The 13,751-nt window shown below is 42.5% G+C and overlaps 1 long non-coding RNA gene across 1 annotated transcript; it reads right to left on the bottom strand.

The window, feature by feature from the left end:
• Positions 1-10,583: 10,583 nt before the first annotated feature.
• On the bottom strand, positions 10,584-13,009 carry LOC143413645 (uncharacterized). The gene is made up of 3 exons (XR_013094265.1): positions 12,966-13,009; positions 12,527-12,588; positions 10,584-12,036 (listed from the first exon to the last, which is right to left on the bottom strand). It is a non-coding gene; the product is annotated as an uncharacterized LOC143413645 (long non-coding RNA).
• Positions 13,010-13,751: the final 742 nt, after the last annotated feature.

Below are 13,751 nucleotides of genomic sequence, written 5' to 3'. Positions count from 1 at the left end.
ATATCCAATATTTCACAACACAATTAACTATGTAAATTTTTTGTCATTACCTGAGTTTACTCTGATGACTTGCACTGAATTGAATCAGCCAGGGATGCATAGTCCGGACAGTAGCTGCTGACGGCCAGGTTTAAGAGAAAAAACCGAGAGCTAAAAATTGGAGTTAACTCGCTGACTAGCTTGTCAGTTTTACTACACTTCGCACCGCTGTTTGCGCATGCGCAGCGACCTAAGCGTCAGAAAAAATCTGCTGTCATCTGACTGGCTTCCCTGTATCAATCAAGTGATGGGATGGATGATAGGCTGGCATCTATTTTTTTAATGCCATGCGATCTACCAATACTACCTTTGCAATCGACTGGTCGATCGCGATCGACGTATTGAGCACCCCTGCCCTACATGGACCCCTGGCAACACTTTCCTAGACCCGCCCCTGCACAGTTACCAGCTGTCAGCTACTTAGAAAAGGATCCTGGTGTTATTTGTCTCTCAGAAACAGTTCATAACTTCCCTTCAACTCATTAATATCACCTAAAAGGTAAACCTGTTTCTCCATCACAGCTCTGATGATTCAGTAAGGACATCTCCTGGTTTCATCTTCTTTTTTTTTTTTTTGTCCCGTTTGGATCTATAGCCATCAGAATTGTTGTCTTGAGGCCAAGAAAGATGCCAAGCGGATTTATTTTACCAAGTGGATCATCATGGCCTTGCCATATTGGTCCATTTGGTTGACCTTTATTATAATTATGAATTTATTTTATTTTCAGTTGCAAACGGGACAGACATAACTGTGGGATAGGACAGGGGGAAAGAATGAAAGAAAGAGGGGGAGAGAAAGAAAGAAAACCAAAGGGGAGAAGAGACGGTGAGAAGGGGGGGAAGAGAGAAAAAAAAACAAACAACAAAAAAAAACTCCTGGGTCACCTGTATGAAGAAAAAAAAAACAGAGGAGACAGCAAACAACAAAGAGCAACATAATAATAGAAAAAAAAAGCACCATCACAATAAACTAGCTAGTCATAGATATCAATAGTTACTAAATAATAAACGATATTGTGCAGCACACAGGATAGACAGCGCACAGTGTGCTTTGAGGCAGCAGCCAAGAAAGCTGTAGTCCGCGTCTGTGAATACCCATGTGTACACCTGTGTGCATACCTGTGTGGATCAGCATGCTTGCATTCCAAAGGTTTCTCCATGTAATGATCTGCTAGGGAGTGTGGGGGGGCCACAGCCCCGTCCTTTATGGTATCAAGCAGGTATGGAGGAGATCAAAACTCCAGACATCCAGAGGCCCCCAGAACACAAGAGACCAAGGAAGACCCACAGATGGGCAGCTGCGCCACTGTCCCAGTAAGAGCTGAGGAGAGTCCCAGATGAGGGCTCACTCAGCAGCCGCGGAGTGTTGTGCCCTTAAACAGGGGAAATAGTGAGGAGAGGTGAAAGAACGGCACAGACACGCAGCTCTCACTCTCACTCGTCTGTATTGAGTTTCAGAAGCAATACAACCAAGACAATATTCTTATGGATGCACTCAGTCTCAGGACAACTGTATCCAAACTAAGTCACTATTGTTCGCTGCATTAGCTGATGAGAATACTTTAGATAACATGAACTGTAGCATTAGGCAAAAACATCTTTTTAGCTCGCACGTGTTAGCTGACACAGTCACTAACTTTCCACAGCAATGAAATAATACTTTAAGTACTGCATGTCTTCCAGTAGTTAACTTATACAGATAATAACAGAAAAATCTTCACACAATATGGCGGAGCAATAGCGAAAACTAGCATACGCAGCAACAGAGATTAACTGGAACTTCTCAGCAAAATAGTCCGCAATTCACATCTTCCGCTACAATGAACAATGATAACAATGTAATAATCAACAGTAACACACATTTATACAGATTTGTGCATGACAGTTACCTTAAACAGGGGAAATAGTGAGGAGAGGTGAAAGAACGGCACAGACACGCAGCTCTCACTCTCACTCGTCTGTATTGAGTGAAGGAGGCAGCGTGCGAACCCACCTACTGGAGCCCTGAGGCATTAACAATGGATCGACGCACAATCAACCCAGGCAAAACTTTCACTGCTTATCTCCCTCTATATTCCCACTGCATATTCTATTCGAAAACAGTCAAAGCAACAAATAAAACATTAATAAGGGCATCACATGAAATATAAGGAACAGAGATGTACAACTTCAAAACTAATCAAATTTATGATCCACCACATACTCCCCCTCAGAATAGATGTTGTCCTCAACATCCAAATGTTTAACATTTAGCACAAACGTGGAGTTATGAACATTAATATCACCAAAACCACATACAATAAACCATTGCATACTATAACTGTTTCTTGTACCTTATATGTACTCTACAAAAATAGTTTCACAAGCTGGAACTCTTTTCATACATTCTTTAGTGTGGGTTATTACCCAAAGTCTTTCAGTGTTCTCATACAGTCTGTATGAATTACAGTGTCCATGCAGTTACATTAACACAGTCTGCTGCTGGCTTGAGAACAAAGTCATTTTAGTGCAGCTTGTCAAAGCAGTCACTCTCTCCTTTGACAAATGTCCATGAGAGTGATACAAGTGGCCGTAGCCATGTGGTGTGCTTTGGATGTGTCTGTTAAGCTGCAAGCACAATATGAATCAGTTCAATGTCCAAAAGTCACTTTGAATATGAATTCTGTGTTAAACAGTCCATTTCCTTGTGGTTGGTGTGGAGTGTAAGTACATTGTCTCTGTTCAGTAACGTGTTTCGTGTGTGATCACAATGTTTCTTTTCACTCAAGTCCATACAGTTATCAGTGGCAGTATGCCTGAACAGTCCGTGGAACCATGAAGTGTGTATGATGTGATGGTGTTCTCAGGTTATAACAAGCTGGTGAACCAAGCCGATCATATGTGAAGATCTTTGGTGGCTTGCGCTCTCTACTCGGTCGCTGATGCTCTTGCTCACAGGTCCTGCTGTGTTTGTCTGGAACAGGTGCAGGAACAGGTTCCTCCACTGATGGTTCCTCGACATAATTTTCCTCTTGGTCGGGTAGTTGTTCACATTGGTTCAGTACTTCATGTTCATTCTCTGGCTCAGATGACATGTTTTCCACTGTTTGAAGGTGTTTGGCTGGTTCATCAGTGCTCATAGGATTCAGTGTCGGAGGGTAAAGTGGCTCAAATGGCTGCTGAGATGACACTGGATAGTACTCATCATCGTCATCCTCTTCCTCAGCTTGTTCCACTTCCTCACTTGTCTCCACAGCTCTTTTTCTTGTTCGTGGTCGCACTTCAGTTTCAACAGGCAGATGGTCACATGGCAGAAGAAGATTGCGATGCAATATCCTTGATCTCCCTTTTGCTTTCTCAGGTCTGAGTTCATAAACTGGGATATCTCTGCTGACCTGACGAACGACTGTGTGAACCACATCCTCCCAGTGGTTCCTCAGCTTGCCTGGACCTCCTCGAGGTGTCATGTTCCTTATTAAAACACGATCACCTGGCTGTAATACTGAGCTCTTCACCTTGCTGTCATAATGTCTTTTACTTCTTACAGCTGCTTTATGAGCATTTTCTCTCGTGATCTCATATGCTTCTTCCATGCCTTGTTTCCATTTTACCATGTAGTCATGATGATTGCCATCTCCTTGTTCTGAGGTCAAGCTGAACAGCATGTCGATTGGCAATCGTGGGGAGCGTCCATATAACAAGTAAAAAGGGGAAAATCCAGTTACCTCGCTGCGGGTACAATTATAGGCATAAATCAGTTTGTTAAGCGAGTCCTTCCAGTTAGTTTTCTGACTCTCTGAGAGTGTTTTCAGCATCTGGAGTAGTGTCCTATTAAACCGCTCCACTTGTCCATTCCCTTGGGGATGGTAGGGAGTAGTCCTGGACCCAGCAACTCCACAGTAGTTTTTTAGTTGTGCAAACAGATGATTTTCAAATTCAGCACCTTGATCATGATGTATTCGTGCTGGAAAGCCAAATCTTAAAGCATAGTCATTAAAGATTTTGTCTGCAGCCGTTTTACCTGATTTGGAAGTTGTGGCATACGCTTGGGCGAAGCGTGTGAAATGGTCAATGACTACAAGGATGTATTCATAACCCCCTTTGCACTTGTCAAGGTGCAGGAAATCAATTGAGACAAGTTCAAATGGGTGAGTAGTGACAATATTAGTCAGTGGTGCTTTGCTCTCATAACACGGCTTCTTCTGTTTTATGCAAACACACCTTCTGGTCACATAATCCTCTACTTCCCGTTGCATATAGGGCCAGTAAAACCGGTCCCGTATCAGTGACAATGTTCTCTCTACACCTTGATGGCCCATTTCATCATGTAGCTCCTTTAGTACAGTACTTTTGTGTATTTCTGGTAGGACCAACTGTTTTCTGTTTGCTGTTTTTCTGTGCAAGATCCCATTCTCATCCATCTCCAATTTGTTCCACTCCCTCAGGAGACATATGACCTGTGGGCTGAGTTTTCTTAGTTCTGAATGTGATGGTTTTTCCTGTGTTAATTTACACTGAATTACAGGTCCAATAGTTGGATCACTTCTCTGGTCCTGTTTGATCTGGCCTTTTGTCAGTGGAATGATGGAAACATCTGTGGCCATGGCTGAACACCTGACTGAGACACCCATGGACCATGACACATTGGAGTCATCCTGCCTTTCCACTGCCTGTGTGGTTGCTCCAATTGCATCGTATGCCATTTCCTCTGTGCATTCATTCATAAACGTTTCCATGTCTACCGGCATCCTGGAGAGGCTGTCTGCGTCCACATTTTCTTTACCAGGGCGATATTTAATTGTGAAGTGAAAATCTGCCAGTTCTGCTACCCATCGACACCCTGTTGCATTCAGTTTGGCAGTGGACAGTACATAGGTAAGTGGATTATTGTCGGTGTACACGGTGAAGAATGGTGCATAATATAGGTAATCACGGAATTTTTCTGTGATAGCCCACTTGAGAGCAAGAAACTCTAACTTGCCTGAATGGAGATGGTAATTCTTCTCAGCTGCAGTTAAAGTGCGGGAACCATAAGCAATCACACGAAGCTTTCCATTCTGCTTTTGGTACAACACGGCACCTAATCCCTGGTTTGACGCATCGGTGTGAAGGGTGAATGGCTGTGAAAATTCTGGAAAGCCTAGAACAGGGGGCTGAGTTAGACAGTCTATCAGCTGCTCTAGTGCTAACTGGTGCATGTCGGTCCACTCAATAGGTGTACTCGAAGGGACACTACACCTGTTTCGCTTTGTTTTCCACTTTAATCTTGTGTTTCGCTGGGTTTCAGCATCTGCAGGTCCCTTGAGCAAGTCATACAGAGGATTTGCAATTCTGGCAAAATCCTTGATGTATTGTCTGTAATAACTTAGTAGGCCCAACATTGCTCTTAGTTCACCAACAGTACCTGGCCGTTTGTTTTTCAAAGCTGTTACAGCAGCAGTGTCTGCGGAGTCTATCCTGCTTCCCTCTGCTGACACAATCCTGCCAAGGTACCTCACTTCTGTCCTAAACAGGTCACACTTCCTTGGTTTGAGTTTGATTCCGTACTCCCTGAGTCGGCGCAGCACTTTCCTGACATCCTCAACATGATCCTCAAACGTTCTGCTAAAGACAAGGACATCATCGAGGTAAGGCACACATATTTCATCCCTTAACCCTTCTAAGCACTCCTCCATGCAGCGTTGAAATGCTGCCGGAGCATTCATCAGTCCAAATGGGATTCTGACCCACTCATACAGGCCCCAGGGGGTCACAAAAGCTGTTAGGTGTTTACTGTCTTTGCCCATGAACCCCTGGTGGTATGCTTTACCCTGGTCCAGTAGAGAAAAGAGAGTGTTGCCACCTAAGTTGTCCATGATGTCTTGTACTCTGGGAATAGGGTGGCGGTCTGGGTGAGTCTTCCTATTCAGCTCTCGGTAGTCAATACACAAGCGCAGTGTACCGTCTTTTTTTCTTACACAGACTACCGGAGAGGAGTAAGATGAGTTTGATTTTTCCACCCACCCCTGAGCTATTAGGTCCTGTAGGTAGTTTTTCATTTCTTGATACAAGGGTTTTGGTACAGAGAGATAAGTCCGTGTGACTGGCTCATTATCTTTCAACGAAATGTTCATTTGCAAGTTTTCAACACAGCCTATGTCATCATCAGATTTAGAGAATGACTCTGACTCTTCTCTTAGCATCTGACTAACAGCTTGTCTCTGGTGGTCATTCAGGTGAGTCAAGTCGACAGGTGGGTCCCATTGTTCACTTTTAGGTGTGTTCTCACCTGAGCTCTTAGCCTGGATGGGACGGACCGATGCAGTAGGGAGGCAGTCAGTTTTGAATACATTAGCAGGATATATTGATGCAACAGACTGCACATTTCCGATAACAGTCCTACTTGGCAGTGTGATGTCATGGCTGGTGGGATTTTGTACACTAATGACAATTTTTGGTGTCATACCAGCCTTTACTAAAACAAGGGTATCACAGAACTCGAGTCCTTCAGGCCACTGTGGGTTCTCATGAGGCTCGAAGATCAGGGTTCTATCTTCTTTGAAAGGCGGGGCTTGCACTCGACACTCTATTTGGACGGAACTCTGTTTAGGCACTTCAACTCTCTCATTTGTTGTTCTTACACTGTGCTCACATGGCTGTCCCACTGTCACTGCATTAACAAAAGCTCTTGCCCTACTCTTTCTGAGGTGAGGAAAAGCTACTTTTACTGTTTTCATGAGTTTCTCTTTATTCTTATTGTTTGTCTTATCCTGTACTCTGTTTGCAACTAGGTGTGAAATCACATTGAAGCCAATTATGGGGCATGACTGTTGGTTGCCTTTTAACACTAACACAGGTATTAGCAGATCTTTATCATTAGCAGCAAGTCTGAAGCTTACCTCGAGCCAACCAATATATGGTATTTCCGTCCCATTGGCTGCTTCAAGTTGCAGTGGTTCAAGTGGGTCTACTAGTTCTGCTATATCTCTTAGTTGGACATCAGGCAAATGGGTCTGTTTCCAGGCCGCATCTACAGCACAAATTTGTGAACCTGTGTCCCAAAGTGCCTGGATTCTTTGGTTGTGCAGAAAGCACTGAATGAGACATTTCTCTCCTACAAGCTCTTTTACAGTAGGCATCTTCACTGGATTACTTCTTTTCCTACACTTTGATTTGCAACTTGACTGTGTTTCCTGTTTCTTAATAGATGAACATGTATGTGGCTTACAGTACCTTCTGTGCACAGACCAGTGTGTCTCTTGACAGTCTTTTGAGCAGTACAATGTTGTTTTACAAACAGAACAACATTTTAACTTCATACTCTCTTCCTTTCCCTCACAGTTAGCACAATATTGGGACTTTTCAATGCTGTCGGTTGCCCCATGTCCCGTGGGAGCAACCTCCCTTAGTTTAAAGGGCTCCCTTTATCTGATTTTGTCAGTCTAGGTGCTTTACAACCTGCACGGAAATGCTCACTACTCCCACACCTAAAACAATGCTGGCAATATGCCTCACCTGCCTGCACACATGCAAAACATCTGGGACGGTGACTTGGTGAGGGATAATATCGCTGTGGTGCGAATCTTTGTTGAAACTGTGCTGTCCCATACACATGCCCAGGTCCATATGCTGAGTGGTGTTCCTGTGCTGCTGCAGGAGGGTGCTGGTGGTAAAATGGCATGCAGTTTTGTTCAGCCTTAATGGGGAAAGGCTGCTGAGGTGCTGGGGTTGTCTTTTGAATGGTTTCTCTGATTTGGGAAACTTCAGCCCTCAAGTCTTTCAGCAGCACCATGTCAGCACGCATTTCCTTTATTTCTGTTAGAAGATCAGGGGGTGGAGGGGCTGGTTTCTCTTGAGCTGTGCTTCTCTTTCCCACTGGGGAATCATTAGACTGGACAGTATTTACAGCTGTTACTCGTGATGGAGCGGCATGTTTCTTTTTGTCCTGTCTTTCCTTTTCATTTGCGACTGCAATATTTACCTTCTTGAGCAACAACTCGTCTGAAGTATTTGTTTGCAGGAGGTAAGGTTGCAGGTCACTTTTAATATTGTCATTCTGAAGACCAGTCAGGACAGTATGCATAAAAAGGCTCTGGACTAGTGCTGGATCATACTTTAGACTGGACTCAACTTCCTGAGAAGCAAACAGGATTTTCTGTCTCACGTCCATTGTCCTGATCAAGAAATTTTGGGGTGTCTCTTTACTACTCTGAACCTCAGAGGTAAGTTGTTTGTATAACTCTGTGGCACCTTTCTCCTGGTAATGAGACCTGAGGATTTTCCTAAGAGCAGGTAATGTGAGGTTTTCTTTTCCTTCAAGATAACTCCTTAGCTGCAAGCCTGGCGTGATAGCACGAATTACAGCATCAGTGATTTCTGATTCTGGGTAGCCTCTATTAAGCCCGCTTTCAATTTGTCTGGCCAGACTGGAGAATGTCAGCCTGTCTTTTTGCCCCGGCTCTCCTATTTGGCCTGATATCTTAAAATCTTTGCGCCACATGGAACTGTTTGGTGCTGTTGGAACAATGTTTCTCACTGGGGTGCGAGGACTTAAGGCAGGATTCATGCTATTCCTCATCAAGTCATGCATTTCACTCTCTTTTTGTTGTAGGAGCAGTCTTAATGTCTCTATCTCCTCCTGGCTACTTTCCTGGTCCTGAACAGCTGGATCCACTGTTTCATTCACACCTTGTTTTTTATCCATTTGTATGTCACTTATAATGTCCTGGACATTAAGAAGTTCTGACATACCTTCGTCCTCACGGGTAGCCAGCTCTGTGCGTTCAAGGTGCTTAACTAAATGCGAGACTAGCTGACTGCGCGTTCTATTAATCACAAACTCTTTTCCTGGTCCTGAGATTTGAAGTACATCACATAATTTAGTCAGCTGCTCTAAAGTCAGTTGATACAGTGTTCCTTTAATCTCCAGCTGTAGCTTTTCTAATTCAGACTCCATGTTGTCAGAGGAGTTAGCACAAGCAGTCAGTTGAGAAATGATCAGACTTAGTTGGCTTTTACTGCCCCCTAGTGGCCACTTTTTCACTTCAGGATACAGATACCAACGTAGGTCTAGCGATGTCTCTGCTGCTTTACTATGCTCCTTTCTGATACCTGGGTCGTCTGGGGGGGGATGATCAACGAGAGGATTTCTCTTACAGGTCAGGGATGGTCCTCGAATCAATCATCCCAGCGGTGCCTCCAAATGTTGTGCCCTTAAACAGGGGAAATAGTGAGGAGAGGTGAAAGAACGGCACAGACACGCAGCTCTCACTCTCACTCGTCTGTATTGAGTTTCAGAAGCAATACAATCAAGACAATATTCTTATGGATGCACTCAGTCTCAGGACAACTGTATCCAAACTAAGTCACTATTGTTCGCTGCATTAGCTGATGAGAATACTTTAGATAACATGAACTGTAGCATTAGGCAAAAACATCTTTTTAGCTCGCACGTGTTAGCTGACACAGTCACTAACTTTCCACAGCAATGAAATAATACTTTAAGTACTGCATGTCTTCCAGTAGTTAACTTATACAGATCGTAACAGAAAAATCTTCACACAATATGGCGGAGCAATAGCGAAAACTAGCATACGCAGCAACAGAGATTAACTGGAACTTCTCAGCAAAATAGTCCGCAATTCACATCTTCCGCTACAATGAACAATGATAACAATGTAATAATCAACAGTAACACACATTTATACAGATTTGTGCATGACAGTTACCTTAAACAGGGGAAATAGTGAGGAGAGGTGAAAGAACGGCACAGACACGCAGCTCTCACTCTCACTCGTCTGTATTGAGTGAAGGAGGCAGCGTGCGAACCCACCTACTGGAGCCCTGAGGCATTAACAATGGATCGACGCACAATCAACCCAGGCAAAACTTTCACTGCTTATCTCCCTCTATATTCCCACTGCATATTCTATTCGAAAACAGTCAAAGCAACAAATAAAACATTAATAAGGGCATCACATGAAATATAAGGAACAGAGATGTACAACTTCAAAACTAATCAAATTTATGATCCACCACAGGAGCAGAAGCCAGGGGGAGTTGCAGTGACGCGCCCGTGAGCTCCGCCGGCAGCCAGCTGTGCCTGAGTGACCGAGCCCCAGGCCGAGAGGCCGGGGGCACCCCACCTCCGAAATGGCCCGAGCGAGCCCCAATAAGCGGCCACCAAGGAGTGAGCCGGTGTGTACCCGGACGCCCACCCCCAGATACGAAGAACCACCAACGCACCGACACCTGAGGGAGTCCGCCACTGATACTGACAAATGCATCTCAAAGCTTTTATATCAGCACTCGTTGTATTACTCTAGGGTTAGAGTTTAAGGTTAAAGGGAATGTCCACAATTTTGACTTTTTGTAGGATATTTATTAAAGCAGTTTAGCAGGAGCAAAGAAAGAGCCATACAAATAACCATAATAATCCCACAAGAAACAAATCACTTGAATTATATTTATCTAATTAACCTACTGCTGATTTTGTTCTGATCTTTAAGAAGAGAAAGATTGAGAGGACAATGGGCATATTGGTGGAGCGGGGGGGGGGGGGGGGGGGGGGGGGGGGTTGGCTTACTGGGCTTAAACCTGGGTCATTTTTTCAGAAGCATGGGGTCTTTTGGAGTGTAATTTGTTTCATAGTTAGAGGACTGACTGACAACTGTATAAAACAAAAATTACACACAATATTCGAAGCCCATAGTGCATAGTTGTAAATTCCCCCTAATTTTGGTATGATCCGAGCTCAGGCACTAGGTGACTGAGCACAGCACTTACGCATGTGAGTGAGGGGGGAAAAGCTGCTGTCTGCGAGTTTGCTGTAGGAGAAGTTCAGACAGGCAGACAGAGGAGAGCTTAAGTTGGACCAGGTATCAAAGCAAATCATTCATACTGTACAAATAATGTAAATATGACGGTGTATCACAAAAGATTGATATCCAAGTGATAACTTGACCTGTATTACGTTACTTGCTCTTCGAGTGAATCAACAGATGGTGAAATGAAAAGCCGAACAACAATGCTGTTTTAGCCTAGTCTTAGCTTACATGTGTGTTTATTTCATATTTTCAGTTGTTACCCTCCACGGCTAAATAAAGCACTCTAAATCGGTTTCAGTTATGTAATGATATACAACAATGGACATGAAATTTAAATGGCATATCCATATATTTCCTTCATATATCATTCAGTTTGTGATTTTACTTCGATTAGATTTACTATTAGTTCAGTCTCACATGAACATCCATTTCAACACAATTTAATCAATTCAGTTAAATAGAAATACTTGTTAGTTACATTATACTCAATATAACTTCAAATTATACATAATAGAGTCAGAGATTCTCTGAGATCAGTGTCCTCTACATTTGTACCCCGTAATCTCAGTAAAAGTCCTATTCTTCAAATCATTTCATAGATTATATTTTCTTATTGCAAAATCAGCAAAATCGCATCTAAATTATGATTGTGTGTTTAACAGTTACAACATAGCAAGAATAACATTTTTCTTATTTAGAATCATGTGTACTGTTCATGTGATTGTATCATGTTGGCATTTTAAGCTAAAAGGCTGGATGTCGAGTCCTTTTGCACTCTTTTAGATGTAGGAAGTAAGTCTGGGGGGAATCAAACCCTTTCAGTCCCACCTTTCTTAACCCATATTCCTATGAAATGTGGCATCTGTTTTTTCTCAAGCTGTTGTTTTAGCTTGTGGGTGAGATTCTTGTGGTTTTTGATTCTGTTTTTCTTTCTGTCGCTCCTCCTCTATTATTCCTCTCCTCTTCTCATCTCTTATTTAAGCTTTTGAAAGCAATCTTTGCAGAAGTATATATAATTCGGCCCTTGTAGTCTGTAGTATTCCCCTCCATTAAACACGTGTACATATAAGTTGTTAATCGAATGTTTCTCCAAGCTGTGGCATGGTTTCAGCTCTTTAGAACACAGCTTGCAAGTCAGGTTATCAGCCGGGTTAGATTCCCTTGGCATTTCGTTTCCAATTTTTGATCTTTTCAGCCAGGACGTGTTGGTTTTCTAGACAAAAAAGGAAGAAAAAAGTAGGATGACTTAATGATCGCAGACTCCTCTTGAAGGACATTAAAAAAAAAAAATGTCCTGACCTCATAAGAGACGTGGAAGGCCCAGGCTATTTCATTTATGTGTTGCTGTGTATACTGTGTCTCTATTCAACATAGATAATCAATATATGCATGAATCCTACAGCGTTTTTATTAGTGATGCTAAACAAGCCAACAGTTCTGTTTTGTTTTGATATCGCTTTCTGTCTTTTCTGTAGATGCCAGGGCTGTATGATCCCTGCTTATATGGAAATGTTTTTTTATGTTGCTGATGTTCATTTAGAGAACCCATGTTTACCAAATGAATCTTTTGAAAAATCAGTGGGGTTAAATACTATGGCTTTCCAGTGGAGACTTAAGACCTCTTCACTGTTTCTATCCTCTCAAGTGGACTCAGCATTGAAGCTCTAATATTTGTAGTTGTACTTTTCTGTTAAAATACTTACAGTCAGACTAAAATGATTAATCCTCCACTCCAGCCAGTTGAACTTGGAAGGCCGAACTGTGCCTAAGCAAAGAAAAATGTCCTGTCAGATATGACAATGCTACAGCTTTCAAATACCAGAAGCAATTATCAAGTCACTGGGCAAAAGCACAGTGCAATGCAAATATAACACCATTCAGTCTGTGAGCCTTAAGACCTATGGAATATATAGGAGAAATCAGTATGTTATCAAGTATTAATGAAGGGACAAAAAATTGGCAGTCACTGAAACAATATGGGAAAAAAGAAAACAAACATGTTAGATTTACAAAAAACAATTAAACAACAAAAACAAAACAAGAATTTCTTAAATCCTCTATGAATATTCTTTGTGCTATAACTTACACAGAATTTTCTAGAAGACCTTCTACTGAGTAAAATCTTTAAAGATGTTAAATTACCTTCAAATAAAGATTTTTGAAGGTGGAAAAACAGACACTCCAGCAATGTCCGATGGAAGTGAAACTAGAGAGTTTATCCCAGGGTTTATATCTGTTCTTTCTCAGGAGTGATTTGAATAATATGTCAGATATGAGGAACTACGTTTGCTTCCTGTTACTGTGAATAATTCCACAACATTCCTTGGAAGTTGTTTCTGTGAACATTGTGTTATGGTTGATATTTATGTTTCTTAAGTCTTTTAAAAAACCAAATATTGTAATGGTTTGCGGAGTGAGTGGATCCCAGGAGCAGACTCAGGCGAGGAGACCACAACTAACTTGAACAAAAAGGGAGCCTTTTATTTCGGCTGATAGTCAGGTCAACAAAACAAGGCAGTAAGCACAGAGGCAAAACTAAACTGGAACCTAAACTGGGGAACACTGAAAACTCAGAAAACTGAGACTTAACTATGAAAACTAGGAAGACAATGACTGGGGACTGTGAGAACTATGAACAGGACTTTGTGAAGGAACATAAAGGAACTATGAACTTATACATGAACAAGCAACATAAACATGACCTGCACAGAGTCCTAAAACCTGGCATGACATGAGGGGTGGAACACAGGACTTAAATACACACATGAGGTTATCAGGGGAAATGGAGACATCTGGGGAACAGCTGGCACAAATGAACCATAATGACACCACAGGGGAAGCTGGTGTCTCCTGTCTGCAGGAGACATGACAGATAAGACTCACTAACCTCTAAGGGAGAATTAACACAGGGATGAGACACAAGGGGTG

This window comes from Maylandia zebra, linkage group LG18, assembly GCF_041146795.1.
Source record: "Maylandia zebra isolate NMK-2024a linkage group LG18, Mzebra_GT3a, whole genome shotgun sequence".
Lineage (NCBI taxonomy): Eukaryota > Metazoa > Chordata > Actinopteri > Cichliformes > Cichlidae > Maylandia > Maylandia zebra.
The sequence above is the reverse complement of the archived record's forward strand: the minus strand, read 5'-3'. Positions and strand labels throughout refer to the sequence as shown.